Source organism: Pinus tabuliformis, chromosome 1_1 (assembly GCF_031772625.1).
Source record: "Pinus tabuliformis cultivar Carrire ecotype Pingquan chromosome 1_1, CPIR1, whole genome shotgun sequence".
Lineage (NCBI taxonomy): Eukaryota > Viridiplantae > Streptophyta > Pinopsida > Pinales > Pinaceae > Pinus > Pinus tabuliformis.
Window position 1 is genome coordinate 711,459,451 of NC_142297.1, and position 20,933 is coordinate 711,480,383.

The window sequence follows — 20,933 nt, forward strand, 5'->3', positions numbered from 1 at the left end:
AGGACCGTTCGCATCACCGCAGCGAAGATGACACGGGGAGAGTGGGTAGGAGGTTTAAATCATATGTACTCTTGTAGGAACTCGAATTTCGGAGGAACCCGTGGGTCGTTCACGGAAAGGCAGCGCGAGCTCCACGCAGCGTCGTCGGTGGCCGCGGAGCTTACGCCTTTTTCGTCCCGCTCTCTCTCGTCCTTCTTTTTGTTAACCCCCTCCGTTCTTCCCCTGGTTCGCTGGCTCCGCGCGGGGCGGGCGGCGCCGCCAAGTCGGGGAAGAGGGCGAGCTCCTGCGCCGAGCCGCTTCGGATCGAGGGCCACGGATGGGCCCCATGCGCTGCGCGTGGCTCGGCGGCCTCCCTTGAAGAGGGGGAGGGGGCGAGATCTTTGCGGGTGCGATCATACCAGCGTTAATGCACCGGATCCCATCAGAACTCCGCAGTTAAGCGCGCTTGGGCTAGAGTAGTACTGGGATGGGTGACCCCCCGGGAAGTCCTAGTGTTGCACCCTACCCCCCTTTTTGCGCGGCTCGGCGGGAGCGATCGGCGCTAGTGCGGAACTCCGCGGCTGCGCGTGCTCGACGGTAAATTGGATTGCGTGCTGCGTGTTTATCTTGTTTTGCGGCGTGGGGCCACTTATATATCGATTTATAACGGAATCTCGCGAACGAAGAGATCGCCGGAGCATTAAGGAGGGGGGCCTAACTGAGGGAAACGGCGACTCGCTCGAGACTGCTCCAAGGGAAGTTCGAGAAGGGGGCACCGATTTATCGTCCCGGTCGGAAGTCGCGAGCGGGATCACAGCGCAACGGAGGCGACGCATCGCGGCAGCGGGCGATGAATCTAGGACCGTTCGCATCACCGCAGCGAAGATGACACGGGGAGAGTGGGTAGGAGGTTTAAATCATATGTACTCTTGTAGGAACTCGAATTTCGGAGGAACCCGTGGGTCGTTCACGGAAAGGCAGCGCGAGCTCCACGCAGCGTCGTCGGTGGCCGCGGAGCTTACGCCTTTTTCGTCCCGCTCTCTCTCGTCCTTCTTTTTGTTAACCCCCTCCGTTCTTCCCCTGGTTCGCTGGCTCCGCGCGGGGCGGGCGGCGCCGCCAAGTCGGGGAAGAGGGCGAGCTCCTGCGCCGAGCCGCTTCGGATCGAGGGCCACGGATGGGCCCCATGCGCTGCGCGTGGCTCGGCGGCCTCCCTTGAAGAGGGGGAGGGGGCGAGATCTTTGCGGGTGCGATCATACCAGCGTTAATGCACCGGATCCCATCAGAACTCCGCAGTTAAGCGCGCTTGGGCTAGAGTAGTACTGGGATGGGTGACCCCCCGGGAAGTCCTAGTGTTGCACCCTACCCCCCTTTTTGCGCGGCTCGGCGGGAGCGATCGGCGCTAGTGCGGAACTCCGCGGCTGCGCGTGCTCGACGGTAAATTGGATTGCGTGCTGCGTGTTTATCTTGTTTTGCGGCGTGGGGCCACTTATATATCGATTTATAACGGAATCTCGCGAACGAAGAGATCGCCGGAGCATTAAGGAGGGGGGCCTAACTGAGGGAAACGGCGACTCGCTCGAGACTGCTCCAAGGGAAGTTCGAGAAGGGGGCACCGATTTATCGTCCCGGTCGGAAGTCGCGAGCGGGATCACAGCGCAACGGAGGCGACGCATCGCGGCAGCGGGCGATGAATCTAGGACCGTTCGCATCACCGCAGCGAAGATGACACGGGGAGAGTGGGTAGGAGGTTTAAATCATATGTACTCTTGTAGGAACTCGAATTTCGGAGGAACCCGTGGGTCGTTCACGGAAAGGCAGCGCGAGCTCCACGCAGCGTCGTCGGTGGCCGCGGAGCTTACGCCTTTTTCGTCCCGCTCTCTCTCGTCCTTCTTTTTGTTAACCCCCTCCGTTCTTCCCCTGGTTCGCTGGCTCCGCGCGGGGCGGGCGGCGCCGCCAAGTCGGGGAAGAGGGCGAGCTCCTGCGCCGAGCCGCTTCGGATCGAGGGCCACGGATGGGCCCCATGCGCTGCGCGTGGCTCGGCGGCCTCCCTTGAAGAGGGGGAGGGGGCGAGATCTTTGCGGGTGCGATCATACCAGCGTTAATGCACCGGATCCCATCAGAACTCCGCAGTTAAGCGCGCTTGGGCTAGAGTAGTACTGGGATGGGTGACCCCCCGGGAAGTCCTAGTGTTGCACCCTACCCCCCTTTTTGCGCGGCTCGGCGGGAGCGATCGGCGCTAGTGCGGAACTCCGCGGCTGCGCGTGCTCGACGGTAAATTGGATTGCGTGCTGCGTGTTTATCTTGTTTTGCGGCGTGGGGCCACTTATATATCGATTTATAACGGAATCTCGCGAACGAAGAGATCGCCGGAGCATTAAGGAGGGGGGCCTAACTGAGGGAAACGGCGACTCGCTCGAGACTGCTCCAAGGGAAGTTCGAGAAGGGGGCACCGATTTATCGTCCCGGTCGGAAGTCGCGAGCGGGATCACAGCGCAACGGAGGCGACGCATCGCGGCAGCGGGCGATGAATCTAGGACCGTTCGCATCACCGCAGCGAAGATGACACGGGGAGAGTGGGTAGGAGGTTTAAATCATATGTACTCTTGTAGGAACTCGAATTTCGGAGGAACCCGTGGGTCGTTCACGGAAAGGCAGCGCGAGCTCCACGCAGCGTCGTCGGTGGCCGCGGAGCTTACGCCTTTTTCGTCCCGCTCTCTCTCGTCCTTCTTTTTGTTAACCCCCTCCGTTCTTCCCCTGGTTCGCTGGCTCCGCGCGGGGCGGGCGGCGCCGCCAAGTCGGGGAAGAGGGCGAGCTCCTGCGCCGAGCCGCTTCGGATCGAGGGCCACGGATGGGCCCCATGCGCTGCGCGTGGCTCGGCGGCCTCCCTTGAAGAGGGGGAGGGGGCGAGATCTTTGCGGGTGCGATCATACCAGCGTTAATGCACCGGATCCCATCAGAACTCCGCAGTTAAGCGCGCTTGGGCTAGAGTAGTACTGGGATGGGTGACCCCCCGGGAAGTCCTAGTGTTGCACCCTACCCCCCTTTTTGCGCGGCTCGGCGGGAGCGATCGGCGCTAGTGCGGAACTCCGCGGCTGCGCGTGCTCGACGGTAAATTGGATTGCGTGCTGCGTGTTTATCTTGTTTTGCAGCGTGACACGGGGAGAGTTATAGGAGGTTTAAATCATATGTACTTTGTAGGAACTCGAATTTCGGAGGAACCCGTGGGTCGTTCACGGAAAGGCAGCGCGAGCTCCACGCAGCGTCGTCGGTGGCCGCGGAGCTTACGCCTTTTTCGTCCCGCTCTCTCTCGTCCTTCTTTTTGTTAACCCCCTCCGTTCTTCCCCTGAGCTGGCTCCGCGCGGGGCGGGCGGCGCCGCCAAGTCGGGGAAGAGGGCGAGCTCCTGCGCCGAGCCGCTTCGGATCGAGGGCCACGGATGGGCCCCATGCGCTGCGCGTGGCTCGGCGGCCTCCCTTGAAGAGGGGGAGGGGGCGAGATCTTTGCGGGTGCGATCATACCAGCGTTAATGCACCGGATCCCATCAGTCCGGTTAAGCGCGAGCGATGCGGGATCACAGCGCAACGGAGGCGACGCATCGCAGCGGGCGATGAATCTAGGACCGTTCGCATCACCGCAGCGAAGATGACACGGGGAGAGTGGGTAGGAGGTTTAAATCATATGTACTCTTGTAGGAACTCGAATTTCGGAGGAACCCGTGGGTCGTTCACGGAAAGGCAGCGCGAGCTCCACGCAGCGTCGTCGGTGGCCGCGGAGCTTACGCCTTTTTCGTCCCGCTCTCTCTCGTCCTTCTTTTTGTTAACCCCCTCCGTTCTTCCCCTGGTTCGCTGGCTCCGCGCGGGGCGGGCGGCGCCGCCAAGTCGGGGAAGAGGGCGAGCTCCTGCGCCGAGCCGCTTCGGATCGAGGGCCACGGATGGGCCCCATGCGCTGCGCGTGGCTCGGCGGCCTCCCTTGAAGAGGGGGAGGGGGCGAGATCTTTGCGGGTGCGATCATACCAGCGTTAATGCACCGGATCCCATCAGAACTCCGCAGTTAAGCGCGCTTGGGCTAGAGTAGTACTGGGATGGGTGACCCCCCGGGAAGTCCTAGTGTTGCACCCTACCCCCCTTTTTGCGCGGCTCGGCGGGAGCGATCGGCGCTAGTGCGGAACTCCGCGGCTGCGCGTGCTCGACGGTAAATTGGATTGCGTGCTGCGTGTTTATCTTGTTTTGCGGCGTGGGGCCACTTATATATCGATTTATAACGGAATCTCGCGAACGAAGAGATCGCCGGAGCATTAAGGAGGGGGGCCTAACTGAGGGAAACGGCGACTCGCTCGAGACTGCTCCAAGGGAAGTTCGAGAAGGGGGCACCGATTTATCGTCCCGGTCGGAAGTCGCGAGCGGGATCACAGCGCAACGGAGGCGACGCATCGCGGCAGCGGGCGATGAATCTAGGACCGTTCGCATCACCGCAGCGAAGATGACACGGGGAGAGTGGGTAGGAGGTTTAAATCATATGTACTCTTGTAGGAACTCGAATTTCGGAGGAACCCGTGGGTCGTTCACGGAAAGGCAGCGCGAGCTCCACGCAGCGTCGTCGGTGGCCGCGGAGCTTACGCCTTTTTCGTCCCGCTCTCTCTCGTCCTTCTTTTTGTTAACCCCCTCCGTTCTTCCCCTGGTTCGCTGGCTCCGCGCGGGGCGGGCGGCGCCGCCAAGTCGGGGAAGAGGGCGAGCTCCTGCGCCGAGCCGCTTCGGATCGAGGGCCACGGATGGGCCCCATGCGCTGCGCGTGGCTCGGCGGCCTCCCTTGAAGAGGGGGAGGGGGCGAGATCTTTGCGGGTGCGATCATACCAGCGTTAATGCACCGGATCCCATCAGAACTCCGCAGTTAAGCGCGCTTGGGCTAGAGTAGTACTGGGATGGGTGACCCCCCGGGAAGTCCTAGTGTTGCACCCTACCCCCCTTTTTGCGCGGCTCGGCGGGAGCGATCGGCGCTAGTGCGGAACTCCGCGGCTGCGCGTGCTCGACGGTAAATTGGATTGCGTGCTGCGTGTTTATCTTGTTTTGCGGCGTGGGGCCACTTATATATCGATTTATAACGGAATCTCGCGAACGAAGAGATCGCCGGAGCATTAAGGAGGGGGGCCTAACTGAGGAAACGGCGACTCGCTCGAGACTGCTCCAAGGGAAGTTCGAGAAGGGGGCACCGATTTATCGTCCCGGTCGGAAGTCGCGAGCGGGATCACAGCGCAACGGAGGCGACGCATCGCGGCAGCGGGCGATGAATCTAGGACCGTTCGCATCACCGCAGCGAAGATGACACGGGGAGAGTGGGTAGGAGGTTTAAATCATATGTACTCTTGTAGGAACTCGAATTTCGGAGGAACCCGTGGGTCGTTCACGGAAAGGCAGCGCGAGCTCCACGCAGCGTCGTCGGTGGCCGCGGAGCTTACGCCTTTTTCGTCCCGCTCTCTCTCGTCCTTCTTTTTGTTAACCCCCTCCGTTCTTCCCCTGGTTCGCTGGCTCCGCGCGGGGCGGGCGGCGCCGCCAAGTCGGGGAAGAGGGCGAGCTCCTGCGCCGAGCCGCTTCGGATCGAGGGCCACGGATGGGCCCCATGCGCTGCGCGTGGCTCGGCGGCCTCCCTTGAAGAGGGGGAGGGGGCGAGATCTTTGCGGGTGCGATCATACCAGCGTTAATGCACCGGATCCCATCAGAACTCCGCAGTTAAGCGCGCTTGGGCTAGAGTAGTACTGGGATGGGTGACCCCCCGGGAAGTCCTAGTGTTGCACCCTACCCCCCTTTTTGCGCGGCTCGGCGGGAGCGATCGGCGCTAGTGCGGAACTCCGCGGCTGCGCGTGCTCGACGGTAAATTGGATTGCGTGCTGCGTGTTTATCTTGTTTTGCGGCGTGGGGCCACTTATATATCGATTTATAACGGAATCTCGCGAACGAAGAGATCGCCGGAGCATTAAGGAGGGGGGCCTAACTGAGGGAAACGGCGACTCGCTCGAGACTGCTCCAAGGGAAGTTCGAGAAGGGGGCACCGATTTATCGTCCCGGTCGGAAGTCGCGAGCGGGATCACAGCGCAACGGAGGCGACGCATCGCGGCAGCGGGCGATGAATCTAGGACCGTTCGCATCACCGCAGCGAAGATGACACGGGGAGAGTGGGTAGGAGGTTTAAATCATATGTACTCTTGTAGGAACTCGAATTTCGGAGGAACCCGTGGGTCGTTCACGGAAAGGCAGCGCGAGCTCCACGCAGCGTCGTCGGTGGCCGCGGAGCTTACGCCTTTTTCGTCCCGCTCTCTCTCGTCCTTCTTTTTGTTAACCCCCTCCGTTCTTCCCCTGGTTCGCTGGCTCCGCGCGGGGCGGGCGGCGCCGCCAAGTCGGGGAAGAGGGCGAGCTCCTGCGCCGAGCCGCTTCGGATCGAGGGCCACGGATGGGCCCCATGCGCTGCGCGTGGCTCGGCGGCCTCCCTTGAAGAGGGGGAGGGGGCGAGATCTTTGCGGGTGCGATCATACCAGCGTTAATGCACCGGATCCCATCAGAACTCCGCAGTTAAGCGCGCTTGGGCTAGAGTAGTACTGGGATGGGTGACCCCCCGGGAAGTCCTAGTGTTGCACCCTACCCCCCTTTTTGCGCGGCTCGGCGGGAGCGATCGGCGCTAGTGCGGAACTCCGCGGCTGCGCGTGCTCGACGGTAAATTGGATTGCGTGCTGCGTGTTTATCTTGTTTTGCGGCGTGGGGCCACTTATATATCGATTTATAACGGAATCTCGCGAACGAAGAGATCGCCGGAGCATTAAGGAGGGGGGCCTAACTGAGGGAAACGGCGACTCGCTCGAGACTGCTCCAAGGGAAGTTCGAGAAGGGGGCACCGATTTATCGTCCCGGTCGGAAGTCGCGAGCGGGATCACAGCGCAACGGAGGCGACGCATCGCGGCAGCGGGCGATGAATCTAGGACCGTTCGCATCACCGCAGCGAAGATGACACGGGGAGAGTGGGTAGGAGGTTTAAATCATATGTACTCTTGTAGGAACTCGAATTTCGGAGGAACCCGTGGGTCGTTCACGGAAAGGCAGCGCGAGCTCCACGCAGCGTCGTCGGTGGCCGCGGAGCTTACGCCTTTTTCGTCCCGCTCTCTCTCGTCCTTCTTTTTGTTAACCCCCTCCGTTCTTCCCCTGGTTCGCTGGCTCCGCGCGGGGCGGGCGGCGCCGCCAAGTCGGGGAAGAGGGCGAGCTCCTGCGCCGAGCCGCTTCGGATCGAGGGCCACGGATGGGCCCCATGCGCTGCGCGTGGCTCGGCGGCCTCCCTTGAAGAGGGGGAGGGGGCGAGATCTTTGCGGGTGCGATCATACCAGCGTTAATGCACCGGATCCCATCAGAACTCCGCAGTTAAGCGCGCTTGGGCTAGAGTAGTACTGGGATGGGTGACCCCCCGGGAAGTCCTAGTGTTGCACCCTACCCCCCTTTTTGCGCGGCTCGGCGGGAGCGATCGGCGCTAGTGCGGAACTCCGCGGCTGCGCGTGCTCGACGGTAAATTGGATTGCGTGCTGCGTGTTTATCTTGTTTTGCGGCGTGGGGCCACTTATATATCGATTTATAACGGAATCTCGCGAACGAAGAGATCGCCGGAGCATTAAGGAGGGGGGCCTAACTGAGGGAAACGGCGACTCGCTCGAGACTGCTCCAAGGGAAGTTCGAGAAGGGGGCACCGATTTATCGTCCCGGTCGGAAGTCGCGAGCGGGATCACAGCGCAACGGAGGCGACGCATCGCGGCAGCGGGCGATGAATCTAGGACCGTTCGCATCACCGCAGCGAAGATGACACGGGGAGAGTGGGTAGGAGGTTTAAATCATATGTACTCTTGTAGGAACTCGAATTTCGGAGGAACCCGTGGGTCGTTCACGGAAAGGCAGCGCGAGCTCCACGCAGCGTCGTCGGTGGCCGCGGAGCTTACGCCTTTTTCGTCCCGCTCTCTCTCGTCCTTCTTTTTGTTAACCCCCTCCGTTCTTCCCCTGGTTCGCTGGCTCCGCGCGGGGCGGGCGGCGCCGCCAAGTCGGGGAAGAGGGCGAGCTCCTGCGCCGAGCCGCTTCGGATCGAGGGCCACGGATGGGCCCCATGCGCTGCGCGTGGCTCGGCGGCCTCCCTTGAAGAGGGGGAGGGGGCGAGATCTTTGCGGGTGCGATCATACCAGCGTTAATGCACCGGATCCCATCAGAACTCCGCAGTTAAGCGCGCTTGGGCTAGAGTAGTACTGGGATGGGTGACCCCCCGGGAAGTCCTAGTGTTGCACCCTACCCCCCTTTTTGCGCGGCTCGGCGGGAGCGATCGGCGCTAGTGCGGAACTCCGCGGCTGCGCGTGCTCGACGGTAAATTGGATTGCGTGCTGCGTGTTTATCTTGTTTTGCGGCGTGGGGCCACTTATATATCGATTTATAACGGAATCTCGCGAACGAAGAGATCGCCGGAGCATTAAGGAGGGGGGCCTAACTGAGGGAAACGGCGACTCGCTCGAGACTGCTCCAAGGGAAGTTCGAGAAGGGGGCACCGATTTATCGTCCCGGTCGGAAGTCGCGAGCGGGATCACAGCGCAACGGAGGCGACGCATCGCGGCAGCGGGCGATGAATCTAGGACCGTTCGCATCACCGCAGCGAAGATGACACGGGGAGAGTGGGTAGGAGGTTTAAATCATATGTACTCTTGTAGGAACTCGAATTTCGGAGGAACCCGTGGGTCGTTCACGGAAAGGCAGCGCGAGCTCCACGCAGCGTCGTCGGTGGCCGCGGAGCTTACGCCTTTTTCGTCCCGCTCTCTCTCGTCCTTCTTTTTGTTAACCCCCTCCGTTCTTCCCCTGGTTCGCTGGCTCCGCGCGGGGCGGGCGGCGCCGCCAAGTCGGGGAAGAGGGCGAGCTCCTGCGCCGAGCCGCTTCGGATCGAGGGCCACGGATGGGCCCCATGCGCTGCGCGTGGCTCGGCGGCCTCCCTTGAAGAGGGGGAGGGGGCGAGATCTTTGCGGGTGCGATCATACCAGCGTTAATGCACCGGATCCCATCAGAACTCCGCAGTTAAGCGCGCTTGGGCTAGAGTAGTACTGGGATGGGTGACCCCCCGGGAAGTCCTAGTGTTGCACCCTACCCCCCTTTTTGCGCGGCTCGGCGGGAGCGATCGGCGCTAGTGCGGAACTCCGCGGCTGCGCGTGCTCGACGGTAAATTGGATTGCGTGCTGCGTGTTTATCTTGTTTTGCGGCGTGGGGCCACTTATATATCGATTTATAACGGAATCTCGCGAACGAAGAGATCGCCGGAGCATTAAGGAGGGGGGCCTAACTGAGGGAAACGGCGACTCGCTCGAGACTGCTCCAAGGGAAGTTCGAGAAGGGGGCACCGATTTATCGTCCCGGTCGGAAGTCGCGAGCGGGATCACAGCGCAACGGAGGCGACGCATCGCGGCAGCGGGCGATGAATCTAGGACCGTTCGCATCACCGCAGCGAAGATGACACGGGGAGAGTGGGTAGGAGGTTTAAATCATATGTACTCTTGTAGGAACTCGAATTTCGGAGGAACCCGTGGGTCGTTCACGGAAAGGCAGCGCGAGCTCCACGCAGCGTCGTCGGTGGCCGCGGAGCTTACGCCTTTTTCGTCCCGCTCTCTCTCGTCCTTCTTTTTGTTAACCCCCTCCGTTCTTCCCCTGGTTCGCTGGCTCCGCGCGGGGCGGGCGGCGCCGCCAAGTCGGGGAAGAGGGCGAGCTCCTGCGCCGAGCCGCTTCGGATCGAGGGCCACGGATGGGCCCCATGCGCTGCGCGTGGCTCGGCGGCCTCCCTTGAAGAGGGGGAGGGGGCGAGATCTTTGCGGGTGCGATCATACCAGCGTTAATGCACCGGATCCCATCAGAACTCCGCAGTTAAGCGCGCTTGGGCTAGAGTAGTACTGGGATGGGTGACCCCCCGGGAAGTCCTAGTGTTGCACCCTACCCCCCTTTTGCGCGGCTCGGCGGGAGCGATCGGCGCTAGTGCGGAACTCCGCGGCTGCGCGTGCTCGACGGTAAATTGGATTGCGTGCTGCGATGAATCTAGGACCGTTCGCATCACCGCAGCGAAGATGACACGGGGAGAGTGGGTAGGAGGTTTAAATCATATGTACTCTTGTAGGAACTCGAATTTCGGAGGAACCCGTGGGTCGTTCACGGAAAGGCAGCGCGAGCTCCACGCAGCGTCGTCGGTGGCCGCGGAGCTTACGCCTTTTTCGTCCCGCTCTCTCTCGTCCTTCTTTTTGTTAACCCCCTCCGTTCTTCCCCTGGTTCGCTGGCTCCGCGCGGGGCGGGCGGCGCCGCCAAGTCGGGGAAGAGGGCGAGCTCCTGCGCCGAGCCGCTTCGGATCGAGGGCCACGGATGGGCCCCATGCGCTGCGCGTGGCTCGGCGGCCTCCCTTGAAGAGGGGGAGGGGGCGAGATCTTTGCGGGTGCGATCATACCAGCGTTAATGCACCGGATCCCATCAGAACTCCGCAGTTAAGCGCGCTTGGGCTAGAGTAGTACTGGGATGGGTGACCCCCGGGAAGTCCTAGTGTTGCACCCTACCCCCCTTTTTGCGCGGCTCGGCGGGAGCGATCGGCGCTAGTGCGGAACTCCGCGGCTGCGCGTGCTCGACGGTAAATTGGATTGCGTGCTGCGTGTTTATCTTGTTTTGCGGCGTGGGGCCACTTATATATCGATTTATAACGGAATCTCGCGAACGAAGAGATCGCCGGAGCATTAAGGAGGGGGGCCTAACTGAGGGAAACGGCGACTCGCTCGAGACTGCTCCAAGGGAAGTTCGAGAAGGGGGCACCGATTTATCGTCCCGGTCGGAAGTCGCGAGCGGGATCACAGCGCAACGGAGGCGACGCATCGCGGCAGCGGGCGATGAATCTAGGACCGTTCGCATCACCGCAGCGAAGATGACACGGGGAGAGTGGGTAGGAGGTTTAAATCATATGTACTCTTGTAGGAACTCGAATTTCGGAGGAACCCGTGGGTCGTTCACGGAAAGGCAGCGCGAGCTCCACGCAGCGTCGTCGGTGGCCGCGGAGCTTACGCCTTTTTCGTCCCGCTCTCTCTCGTCCTTCTTTTTGTTAACCCCCTCCGTTCTTCCCCTGGTTCGCTGGCTCCGCGCGGGGCGGGCGGCGCCGCCAAGTCGGGGAAGAGGGCGAGCTCCTGCGCCGAGCCGCTTCGGATCGAGGGCCACGGATGGGCCCCATGCGCTGCGCGTGGCTCGGCGGCCTCCCTTGAAGAGGGGGAGGGGGCGAGATCTTTGCGGGTGCGATCATACCAGCGTTAATGCACCGGATCCCATCAGAACTCCGCAGTTAAGCGCGCTTGGGCTAGAGTAGTACTGGGATGGGTGACCCCCCGGGAAGTCCTAGTGTTGCACCCTACCCCCCTTTTTGCGCGGCTCGGCGGGAGCGATCGGCGCTAGTGCGGAACTCCGCGGCTGCGCGTGCTCGACGGTAAATTGGATTGCGTGCTGCGTGTTTATCTTGTTTTGCGGCGTGGGGCCACTTATATATCGATTTATAACGGAATCTCGCGAACGAAGAGATCGCCGGAGCATTAAGGAGGGGGGCCTAACTGAGGGAAACGGCGACTCGCTCGAGACTGCTCCAAGGGAAGTTCGAGAAGGGGGCACCGATTTATCGTCCCGGTCGGAAGTCGCGAGCGGGATCACAGCGCAACGGAGGCGACGCATCGCGGCAGCGGGCGATGAATCTAGGACCGTTCGCATCACCGCAGCGAAGATGACACGGGGAGAGTGGGTAGGAGGTTTAAATCATATGTACTCTTGTAGGAACTCGAATTTCGGAGGAACCCGTGGGTCGTTCACGGAAAGGCAGCGCGAGCTCCACGCAGCGTCGTCGGTGGCCGCGGAGCTTACGCCTTTTTCGTCCCGCTCTCTCTCGTCCTTCTTTTTGTTAACCCCCTCCGTTCTTCCCCTGGTTCGCTGGCTCCGCGCGGGGCGGGCGGCGCCGCCAAGTCGGGGAAGAGGGCGAGCTCCTGCGCCGAGCCGCTTCGGATCGAGGGCCACGGATGGGCCCCATGCGCTGCGCGTGGCTCGGCGGCCTCCCTTGAAGAGGGGGAGGGGGCGAGATCTTTGCGGGTGCGATCATACCAGCGTTAATGCACCGGATCCCATCAGAACTCCGCAGTTAAGCGCGCTTGGGCTAGAGTAGTACTGGGATGGGTGACCCCCCGGGAAGTCCTAGTGTTGCACCCTACCCCCCTTTTTGCGCGGCTCGGCGGGAGCGATCGGCGCTAGTGCGGAACTCCGCGGCTGCGCGTGCTCGACGGTAAATTGGATTGCGTGCTGCGATGAATCTAGGACCGTTCGCATCACCGCAGCGAAGATGACACGGGGAGAGTGGGTAGGAGGTTTAAATCATATGTACTCTTGTAGGAACTCGAATTTCGGAGGAACCCGTGGGTCGTTCACGGAAAGGCAGCGCGAGCTCCACGCAGCGTCGTCGGTGGCCGCGGAGCTTACGCCTTTTTCGTCCCGCTCTCTCTCGTCCTTCTTTTTGTTAACCCCCTCCGTTCTTCCCCTGCTTCGCTGGCTCCGCGCGGGGCGGGCGGCGCCGCCAAGTCGGGGAAGAGGGCGAGCTCCTGCGCCGAGCCGCTTCGGATCGAGGGCCACGGATGGGCCCCATGCGCTGCGCGTGGCTCGGCGGCCTCCCTTGAAGAGGGGGAGGGGGCGAGATCTTTGCGGGTGCGATCATACCAGCGTTAATGCACCGGATCCCATCAGAACTCCGCAGTTAAGCGCGCTTGGGCTAGAGTAGTACTGGGATGGGTGACCCCCGGGAAGTCCTAGTGTTGCACCCTACCCCCCTTTTTGCGCGGCTCGGCGGGAGCGATCGGCGCTAGTGCGGAACTCCGCGGCTGCGCGTGCTCGACGGTAAATTGGATTGCGTGCTGCGTGAATCTAGGACCGTTCGCATCACCGCAGCGAAAGATGACACGGGGAGAGTGGGTAGGAGGTTTAAATCATATGTACTCTTGTAGGAACTCGAATTTCGGAGGAACCCGTGGGTCGTTCACGGAAAGGCAGCGCGAGCTCCACGCAGCGTCGTCGGTGGCCGCGGAGCTTACGCCTTTTTCGTCCCGCTCTCTCTCGTCCTTCTTTTTGTTAACCCCCTCCGTTCTTCCCCTGGTTCGCTGGCTCCGCGCGGGGCGGGCGGCGCCGCCAAGTCGGGGAAGAGGGCGAGCTCCTGCGCCGAGCCGCTTCGGATCGAGGGCCACGGATGGGCCCCATGCGCTGCGCGTGGCTCGGCGGCCTCCCTTGAAGAGGGGGAGGGGGCGAGATCTTTGCGGGTGCGATCATACCAGCGTTAATGCACCGGATCCCATCAGAACTCCGCAGTTAAGCGCGCTTGGGCTAGAGTAGTACTGGGATGGGTGACCCCCCGGGAAGTCCTAGTGTTGCACCCTACCCCCCTTTTTGCGCGGCTCGGCGGGAGCGATCGGCGCTAGTGCGGAACTCCGCGGCTGCGCGTGCTCGACGGTAAATTGGATTGCGTGCTGCGTGTTTATCTTGTTTTGCGGCGTGGGGCCACTTATATATCGATTTATAACGGAATCTCGCGAACGAAGAGATCGCCGGAGCATTAAGGAGGGGGGCCTAACTGAGGGAAACGGCGACTCGCTCGAGACTGCTCCAAGGGAAGTTCGAGAAGGGGGCACCGATTTATCGTCCCGGTCGGAAGTCGCGAGCGGGATCACAGCGCAACGGAGGCGACGCATCGCGGCAGCGGGCGATGAATCTAGGACCGTTCGCATCACCGCAGCGAAGATGACACGGGGAGAGTGGGTAGGAGGTTTAAATCATATGTACTCTTGTAGGAACTCGAATTTCGGAGGAACCCGTGGGTCGTTCACGGAAAGGCAGCGCGAGCTCCACGCAGCGTCGTCGGTGGCCGCGGAGCTTACGCCTTTTTCGTCCCGCTCTCTCTCGTCCTTCTTTTTGTTAACCCCCTCCGTTCTTCCCCTGGTTCGCTGGCTCCGCGCGGGGCGGGCGGCGCCGCCAAGTCGGGGAAGAGGGCGAGCTCCTGCGCCGAGCCGCTTCGGATCGAGGGCCACGGATGGGCCCCATGCGCTGCGCGTGGCTCGGCGGCCTCCCTTGAAGAGGGGGAGGGGGCGAGATCTTTGCGGGTGCGATCATACCAGCGTTAATGCACCGGATCCCATCAGAACTCCGCAGTTAAGCGCGCTTGGGCTAGAGTAGTACTGGGATGGGTGACCCCCCGGGAAGTCCTAGTGTTGCACCCTACCCCCCTTTTTGCGCGGCTCGGCGGGAGCGATCGGCGCTAGTGCGGAACTCCGCGGCTGCGCGTGCTCGACGGTAAATTGGATTGCGTGCTGCGTGTTTATCTTGTTTTGCGGCGTGGGGCCACTTATATATCGATTTATAACGGAATCTCGCGAACGAAGAGATCGCCGGAGCATTAAGGAGGGGGGCCTAACTGAGGGAAACGGCGACTCGCTCGAGACTGCTCCAAGGGAAGTTCGAGAAGGGGGCACCGATTTATCGTCCCGGTCGGAAGTCGCGAGCGGGATCACAGCGCAACGGAGGCGACGCATCGCGGCAGCGGGCGATGAATCTAGGACCGTTCGCATCACCGCAGCGAAGATGACACGGGGAGAGTGGGTAGGAGGTTTAAATCATATGTACTCTTGTAGGAACTCGAATTTCGGAGGAACCCGTGGGTCGTTCACGGAAAGGCAGCGCGAGCTCCACGCAGCGTCGTCGGTGGCCGCGGAGCTTACGCCTTTTTCGTCCCGCTCTCTCTCGTCCTTCTTTTTGTTAACCCCCTCCGTTCTTCCCCTGGTTCGCTGGCTCCGCGCGGGGCGGGCGGCGCCGCCAAGTCGGGGAAGAGGGCGAGCTCCTGCGCCGAGCCGCTTCGGATCGAGGGCCACGGATGGGCCCCATGCGCTGCGCGTGGCTCGGCGGCCTCCCTTGAAGAGGGGGAGGGGGCGAGATCTTTGCGGGTGCGATCATACCAGCGTTAATGCACCGGATCCCATCAGAACTCCGCAGTTAAGCGCGCTTGGGCTAGAGTAGTACTGGGATGGGTGACCCCCCGGGAAGTCCTAGTGTTGCACCCTACCCCCCTTTTTGCGCGGCTCGGCGGGAGCGATCGGCGCTAGTGCGGAACTCCGCGGCTGCGCGTGCTCGACGGTAAATTGGATTGCGTGCTGCGTGTTTATCTTGTTTTGCGGCGTGGGGCCACTTATATATCGATTTATAACGGAATCTCGCGAACGAAGAGATCGCCGGAGCATTAAGGAGGGGGGCCTAACTGAGGGAAACGGCGACTCGCTCGAGACTGCTCCAAGGGAAGTTCGAGAAGGGGGCACCGATTTATCGTCCCGGTCGGAAGTCGCGAGCGGGATCACAGCGCAACGGAGGCGACGCATCGCGGCAGCGGGCGATGAATCTAGGACCGTTCGCATCACCGCAGCGAAGATGACACGGGGAGAGTGGGTAGGAGGTTTAAATCATATGTACTCTTGTAGGAACTCGAATTTCGGAGGAACCCGTGGGTCGTTCACGGAAAGGCAGCGCGAGCTCCACGCAGCGTCGTCGGTGGCCGCGGAGCTTACGCCTTTTTCGTCCCGCTCTCTCTCGTCCTTCTTTTTGTTAACCCCCTCCGTTCTTCCCCTGGTTCGCTGGCTCCGCGCGGGGCGGGCGGCGCCGCCAAGTCGGGGAAGAGGGCGAGCTCCTGCGCCGAGCCGCTTCGGATCGAGGGCCACGGATGGGCCCCATGCGCTGCGCGTGGCTCGGCGGCCTCCCTTGAAGAGGGGGAGGGGGCGAGATCTTTGCGGGTGCGATCATACCAGCGTTAATGCACCGGATCCCATCAGAACTCCGCAGTTAAGCGCGCTTGGGCTAGAGTAGTACTGGGATGGGTGACCCCCCGGGAAGTCCTAGTGTTGCACCCTACCCCCCTTTTTGCGCGGCTCGGCGGGAGCGATCGGCGCTAGTGCGGAACTCCGCGGCTGCGCGTGCTCGACGGTAAATTGGATTGCGTGCTGCGTGTTTATCTTGTTTTGCGGCGTGGGGCCACTTATATATCGATTTATAACGGAATCTCGCGAACGAAGAGATCGCCGGAGCATTAAGGAGGGGGGCCTAACTGAGGGAAACGGCGACTCGCTCGAGACTGCTCCAAGGGAAGTTCGAGAAGGGGGCACCGATTTATCGTCCCGGTCGGAAGTCGCGAGCGGGATCACAGCGCAACGGAGGCGACGCATCGCGGCAGCGGGCGATGAATCTAGGACCGTTCGCATCACCGCAGCGAAGATGACACGGGGAGAGTGGGTAGGAGGTTTAAATCATATGTACTCTTGTAGGAACTCGAATTTCGGAGGAACCCGTGGGTCGTTCACGGAAAGGCAGCGCGAGCTCCACGCAGCGTCGTCGGTGGCCGCGGAGCTTACGCCTTTTTCGTCCCGCTCTCTCTCGTCCTTCTTTTTGTTAACCCCCTCCGTTCTTCCCCTGGTTCGCTGGCTCCGCGCGGGGCGGGCGGCGCCGCCAAGTCGGGGAAGAGGGCGAGCTCCTGCGCCGAGCCGCTTCGGATCGAGGGCCACGGATGGGCCCCATGCGCTGCGCGTGGCTCGGCGGCCTCCCTTGAAGAGGGGGAGGGGGCGAGATCTTTGCGGGTGCGATCATACCAGCGTTAATGCACCGGATCCCATCAGAACTCCGCAGTTAAGCGCGCTTGGGCTAGAGTAGTACTGGGATGGGTGACCCCCCGGGAAGTCCTAGTGTTGCACCCTACCCCCCTTTTTGCGCGGCTCGGCGGGAGCGATCGGCGCTAGTGCGGAACTCCGCGGCTGCGCGTGCTCGACGGTAAATTGGATTGCGTGCTGCGTGTTTATCTTGTTTTGCGGCGTGGGGCCACTTATATATCGATTTATAACGGAATCTCGCGAACGAAGAGATCGCCGGAGCATTAAGGAGGGGGGCCTAACTGAGGGAAACGGCGACTCGCTCGAGACTGCTCCAAGGGAAGTTCGAGAAGGGGGCACCGATTTATCGTCCCGGTCGGAAGTCGCGAGCGGGATCACAGCGCAACGGAGGCGACGCATCGCGGCAGCGGGCGATGAATCTAGGACCGTTCGCATCACCGCAGCGAAGATGACACGGGGAGAGTGGGTAGGAGGTTTAAATCATATGTACTCTTGTAGGAACTCGAATTTCGGAGGAACCCGTGGGTCGTTCACGGAAAGGCAGCGCGAGCTCCACGCAGCGTCGTCGGTGGCCGCGGAGCTTACGCCTTTTTCGTCCCGCTCTCTCTCGTCCTTCTTTTTGTTAACCCCCTCCGTTCTTCCCCTGGTTCGCTGGCTCCGCGCGGGGCGGGCGGCGCCGCCAAGTCGGGGAAGAGGGCGAGCTCCTGCGCCGAGCCGCTTCGGATCGAGGGCCACGGATGGGCCCCATGCGCTGCGCGTGGCTCGGCGGCCTCCCTTGAAGAGGGGGAGGGGGCGAGATCTTTGCGGGTGCGATCATACCAGCGTTAATGCACCGGATCCCATCAGAACTCCGCAGTTAAGCGCGCTTGGGCTAGAGTAGTACTGGGATGGGTGACCCCCCGGGAAGTCCTAGTGTTGCACCCTACCCCCCTTTTTGCGCGGCTCGGCGGGAGCGATCGGCGCTAGTGCGGAACTCCGCGGCTGCGCGTGCTCGACGGTAAATTGGATTGCGTGCTGCGTGTTTATCTTGTTTTGCGGCGTGGGGCCACTTATATATCGATTTATAACGGAATCTCGCGAACGAAGAGATCGCCGGAGCATTAAGGAGGGGGGCCTAACTGAGGGAAACGGCGACTCGCTCGAGACTGCTCCAAGGGAAGTTCGAGAAGGGGGCACCGATTTATCGTCCCGGTCGGAAGTCGCGAGCGGGATCACAGCGCAACGGAGGCGACGCATCGCGGCAGCGGGCGATGAATCTAGGACCGTTCGCATCACCGCAGCGAAGATGACACGGGGAGAGTGGGTAGGAGGTTTAAATCATATGTACTCTTGTAGGAACTCGAATTTCGGAGGAACCCGTGGGTCGTTCACGGAAAGGCAGCGCGAGCTCCACGCAGCGTCGTCGGTGGCCGCGGAGCTTACGCCTTTTTCGTCCCGCTCTCTCTCGTCCTTCTTTTTGTTAACCCCCTCCGTTCTTCCCCTGGTTCGCTGGCTCCGCGCGGGGCGGGCGGCGCCGCCAAGTCGGGGAAGAGGGCGAGCTCCTGCGCCGAGCCGCTTCGGATCGAGGGCCACGGATGGGCCCCATGCGCTGCGCGTGGCTCGGCGGCCTCCCTTGAAGAGGGGGAGGGGGCGAGATCTTTGCGGGTGCGATCATACCAGCGTTAATGCACCGGATCCCATCAGAACTCCGCAGTTAAGCGCGCTTGGGCTAGAGTAGTACTGGGATGGGTGACCCCCCGGGAAGTCCTAGTGTTGCACCCTACCCCCCTTTTTGCGCGGCTCGGCGGGAGCGATCGGCGCTAGTGCGGAACTCCGCGGCTGCGCGTGCTCGACGGTAAATTGGATTGCGTGCTGCGTGTTTATCTTGTTTTGCGGCGTGGGGCCACTTATATATCGATTTATAACGGAATCTCGCGAACGAAGAGATCGCCGGAGCATTAAGGAGGGGGGCCTAACTGAGGGAAACGGCGACTCGCTCGAGACTGCTCCAAGGGAAGTTCGAGAAGGGGGCACCGATTTATCGTCCCGGTCGGAAGTCGCGAGCGGGATCACAGCGCAACGGAGGCGACGCATCGCGGCAGCGGGCGATGAATCTAGGACCGTTCGCATCACCGCAGCGAAGATGACACGGGGAGAGTGGGTAGGAGGTTTAAATCATATGTACTCTTGTAGGAACTCGAATTTCGGAGGAACCCGTGGGTCGTTCACGGAAAGGCAGCGCGAGCTCCACGCAGCGTCGTCGGTGGCCGCGGAGCTTACGCCTTTTTCGTCCCGCTCTCTCTCGTCCTTCTTTTTGTTAACCCCCTCCGTTCTTCCCCTGCTTCGCTGGCTCCGCGCGGGGCGGGCGGCGCCGCCAAGTCGGGGAAGAGGGCGAGCTCCTGCGCCGAGCCGCTTCGGATCGAGGGCCACGGATGGGCCCCATGCGCTGCGCGTGGCTCGGCGGCCTCCCTTGAAGAGGGGGAGGGGGCGAGATCTTTGCGGGTGCGATCATACCAGCGTTAATGCACCGGATCCCATCAGAACTCCGCAGTTAAGCGCGCTTGGGCTAGAGTAGTACTGGGATGGGTGACCTCCCGGGAAGTCCTAGTGTTGCACCCTACCCCCCTTTTTGCGCGGCTCGGCGGGAGCGATCGGCGCTAGGCGGAACTCCGCGGCTGCGCGTGCTCGACGGTAAATTGGATTGCGTGCTGCGATGAATCTAGGACCGTTCGCATCACCGCAGCGAAGATGACACGGGGAGAGTGGGTAGGAGGTTTAAATCATATGTACTCTTGTAGGAACTCGAATTTCGGAGGAACCCGTGGGTCGTTCACGGAAAGGCAGCGCGAGCTCCACGCAGCGTCGTCGGTGGCCGCGGAGCTTACGCCTTTTTCGTCCCGCTCTCTCTCGTCCTTCTTTTTGTTAACCCCCTCCGTTCTTCCCCTGGTTCGCTGGCTCCGCGCGGGGCGGGCGGCGCCGCCAAGTCGGGGAAGAGGGCGAGCTCCTGCGCCGAGCCGCTTCGGATCGAGGGCCACGGATGGGCCCCATGCGCTGCGCGTGGCTCGGCGGCCTCCCTTGAAGAGGGGGAGGGGGCGAGATCTTTGCGGGTGCGATCATACCAGCGTTAATGCACCGGATCCCATCAGAACTCCGCAGTTAAGCGCGCTTGGGCTAGAGTAGTACTGGGATGGGTGACCCCCCGGGAAGTCCTAGTGTTGCACCCTACCCCCCTTTTTGCGCGGCTCGGCGGGAGCGATCGGCGCTAGTGCGGAACTCCGCGGCTGCGCGTGCTCGACGGTAAATTGGATTGCGTGCTGCGTGTTTATCTTGTTTTGCGGCGTGGGGCCACTTATATATCGATTTATAACGGAATCTCGCGAACGAAGAGATCGCCGGAGCATTAAGGAGGGGGGCCTAACTGAGGGAAACGGCGACTCGCTCGAGACTGCTCCAAGGGAAGTTCGAGGGGGGCACCGATTTATCGTCCCGGTCGGAAGTCGCGAGCGGGATCACAGCGCAACGGAGGCGACGCATCGCGGCAGCGGGCGATGAATCTAGGACCGTTCGCATCACCGCAGCGAAGATGACACGGGGAGAGTGGGTAGGAGGTTTAAATCATATGTACTCTTGTAGGAACTCGAATTTCGGAGGAACCCGTGGGTCGTTCACGGAAAGGCAGCGCGAGCTCCACGCAGCGTCGTCGGTGGCCGCGGAGCTTACGCCTTTTTCGTCCCGCTCTCTCTCGTCCTTCTTTTTGTTAACCCCCTCCGTTCTTCCCCTGGTTCGCTGGCTCCGCGCGGGGCGGGCGGCGCCGCCAAGTCGGGGAAGAGGGCGAGCTCCTGCGCCGAGCCGCTTCGGATCGAGGGCCACGGATGGGCCCCATGCGCTGCGCGTGGCTCGGCGGCCTCCCTTGAAGAGGGGGAGGGGGCGAGATCTTTGCGGGTGCGATCATACCAGCGTTAATGCACCGGATCCCATCAGAACTCCGCAGTTAAGCGCGCTTGGGCTAGAGTAGTACTGGGATGGGTGACCCCCCGGGAAGTCCTAGTGTTGCACCCTACCCCCCTTTTTGCGCGGCTCGGCGGGAGCGATCGGCGCTAGTGCGGAACTCCGCGGCTGCGCGTGCTCGACGGTAAATTGGATTGCGTGCTGCGTGTTTATCTTGTTTTGCGGCGTGGGGCCACTTATATATCGATTTATAACGGAATCTCGCGAACGAAGAGATCGCCGGAGCATTAAGGAGGGGGGCCT

General features: G+C 62.0%; 26 non-coding genes across 26 annotated transcripts; all 26 read left to right on the forward strand.

Annotated features, from left to right (window-relative positions):
• The first annotated feature begins 384 nt into the window (after positions 1-384).
• LOC149215519 (5S ribosomal RNA) lies at positions 385-503 on the forward strand. Its single transcript, XR_016251471.1, has one exon. It is a non-coding gene; the product is annotated as a 5S ribosomal RNA (ribosomal RNA).
• Positions 504-1,221: 718 nt separating this feature from the next.
• Positions 1,222-1,340, forward strand: LOC149215520 (5S ribosomal RNA). The gene has a single exon (XR_016251472.1). It is a non-coding gene; the product is annotated as a 5S ribosomal RNA (ribosomal RNA).
• A 718-nt stretch (positions 1,341-2,058) lies between these two features.
• Positions 2,059-2,177, forward strand: LOC149215521 (5S ribosomal RNA). Its single transcript, XR_016251473.1, has one exon. It is a non-coding gene; the product is annotated as a 5S ribosomal RNA (ribosomal RNA).
• Positions 2,178-2,895: 718 nt separating this feature from the next.
• Positions 2,896-3,014, forward strand: LOC149215522 (5S ribosomal RNA). The gene has a single exon (XR_016251475.1). It is a non-coding gene; the product is annotated as a 5S ribosomal RNA (ribosomal RNA).
• Positions 3,015-3,976: 962 nt separating this feature from the next.
• On the forward strand, positions 3,977-4,095 carry LOC149215523 (5S ribosomal RNA). Its single transcript, XR_016251476.1, has one exon. It is a non-coding gene; the product is annotated as a 5S ribosomal RNA (ribosomal RNA).
• A 718-nt stretch (positions 4,096-4,813) lies between these two features.
• On the forward strand, positions 4,814-4,932 carry LOC149215524 (5S ribosomal RNA). Its single transcript, XR_016251477.1, has one exon. It is a non-coding gene; the product is annotated as a 5S ribosomal RNA (ribosomal RNA).
• A 717-nt stretch (positions 4,933-5,649) lies between these two features.
• LOC149215525 (5S ribosomal RNA) lies at positions 5,650-5,768 on the forward strand. Its single transcript, XR_016251478.1, has one exon. It is a non-coding gene; the product is annotated as a 5S ribosomal RNA (ribosomal RNA).
• Positions 5,769-6,486: 718 nt separating this feature from the next.
• LOC149215526 (5S ribosomal RNA) lies at positions 6,487-6,605 on the forward strand. Its single transcript, XR_016251479.1, has one exon. It is a non-coding gene; the product is annotated as a 5S ribosomal RNA (ribosomal RNA).
• Positions 6,606-7,323: 718 nt separating this feature from the next.
• On the forward strand, positions 7,324-7,442 carry LOC149215527 (5S ribosomal RNA). Its single transcript, XR_016251480.1, has one exon. It is a non-coding gene; the product is annotated as a 5S ribosomal RNA (ribosomal RNA).
• A 718-nt stretch (positions 7,443-8,160) lies between these two features.
• Positions 8,161-8,279, forward strand: LOC149215528 (5S ribosomal RNA). The gene has a single exon (XR_016251481.1). It is a non-coding gene; the product is annotated as a 5S ribosomal RNA (ribosomal RNA).
• A 718-nt stretch (positions 8,280-8,997) lies between these two features.
• LOC149215529 (5S ribosomal RNA) lies at positions 8,998-9,116 on the forward strand. Its single transcript, XR_016251482.1, has one exon. It is a non-coding gene; the product is annotated as a 5S ribosomal RNA (ribosomal RNA).
• Positions 9,117-9,834: 718 nt separating this feature from the next.
• On the forward strand, positions 9,835-9,953 carry LOC149215530 (5S ribosomal RNA). The gene has a single exon (XR_016251483.1). It is a non-coding gene; the product is annotated as a 5S ribosomal RNA (ribosomal RNA).
• A 486-nt stretch (positions 9,954-10,439) lies between these two features.
• On the forward strand, positions 10,440-10,557 carry LOC149215531 (5S ribosomal RNA). The gene has a single exon (XR_016251614.1). It is a non-coding gene; the product is annotated as a 5S ribosomal RNA (ribosomal RNA).
• A 718-nt stretch (positions 10,558-11,275) lies between these two features.
• On the forward strand, positions 11,276-11,394 carry LOC149215532 (5S ribosomal RNA). Its single transcript, XR_016251484.1, has one exon. It is a non-coding gene; the product is annotated as a 5S ribosomal RNA (ribosomal RNA).
• A 718-nt stretch (positions 11,395-12,112) lies between these two features.
• Positions 12,113-12,231, forward strand: LOC149215533 (5S ribosomal RNA). Its single transcript, XR_016251486.1, has one exon. It is a non-coding gene; the product is annotated as a 5S ribosomal RNA (ribosomal RNA).
• A 487-nt stretch (positions 12,232-12,718) lies between these two features.
• On the forward strand, positions 12,719-12,836 carry LOC149215534 (5S ribosomal RNA). Its single transcript, XR_016251615.1, has one exon. It is a non-coding gene; the product is annotated as a 5S ribosomal RNA (ribosomal RNA).
• A 487-nt stretch (positions 12,837-13,323) lies between these two features.
• On the forward strand, positions 13,324-13,442 carry LOC149215535 (5S ribosomal RNA). Its single transcript, XR_016251487.1, has one exon. It is a non-coding gene; the product is annotated as a 5S ribosomal RNA (ribosomal RNA).
• Positions 13,443-14,160: 718 nt separating this feature from the next.
• On the forward strand, positions 14,161-14,279 carry LOC149215536 (5S ribosomal RNA). Its single transcript, XR_016251488.1, has one exon. It is a non-coding gene; the product is annotated as a 5S ribosomal RNA (ribosomal RNA).
• Positions 14,280-14,997: 718 nt separating this feature from the next.
• LOC149215537 (5S ribosomal RNA) lies at positions 14,998-15,116 on the forward strand. The gene has a single exon (XR_016251489.1). It is a non-coding gene; the product is annotated as a 5S ribosomal RNA (ribosomal RNA).
• Positions 15,117-15,834: 718 nt separating this feature from the next.
• LOC149215538 (5S ribosomal RNA) lies at positions 15,835-15,953 on the forward strand. Its single transcript, XR_016251490.1, has one exon. It is a non-coding gene; the product is annotated as a 5S ribosomal RNA (ribosomal RNA).
• Positions 15,954-16,671: 718 nt separating this feature from the next.
• Positions 16,672-16,790, forward strand: LOC149215539 (5S ribosomal RNA). The gene has a single exon (XR_016251491.1). It is a non-coding gene; the product is annotated as a 5S ribosomal RNA (ribosomal RNA).
• A 718-nt stretch (positions 16,791-17,508) lies between these two features.
• Positions 17,509-17,627, forward strand: LOC149215540 (5S ribosomal RNA). Its single transcript, XR_016251492.1, has one exon. It is a non-coding gene; the product is annotated as a 5S ribosomal RNA (ribosomal RNA).
• Positions 17,628-18,345: 718 nt separating this feature from the next.
• LOC149215541 (5S ribosomal RNA) lies at positions 18,346-18,464 on the forward strand. Its single transcript, XR_016251493.1, has one exon. It is a non-coding gene; the product is annotated as a 5S ribosomal RNA (ribosomal RNA).
• A 718-nt stretch (positions 18,465-19,182) lies between these two features.
• LOC149215542 (5S ribosomal RNA) lies at positions 19,183-19,301 on the forward strand. The gene has a single exon (XR_016251318.1). It is a non-coding gene; the product is annotated as a 5S ribosomal RNA (ribosomal RNA).
• A 486-nt stretch (positions 19,302-19,787) lies between these two features.
• Positions 19,788-19,906, forward strand: LOC149215543 (5S ribosomal RNA). Its single transcript, XR_016251494.1, has one exon. It is a non-coding gene; the product is annotated as a 5S ribosomal RNA (ribosomal RNA).
• A 716-nt stretch (positions 19,907-20,622) lies between these two features.
• On the forward strand, positions 20,623-20,741 carry LOC149215544 (5S ribosomal RNA). Its single transcript, XR_016251495.1, has one exon. It is a non-coding gene; the product is annotated as a 5S ribosomal RNA (ribosomal RNA).
• The last annotated feature ends 192 nt before the right edge of the window (positions 20,742-20,933 follow it).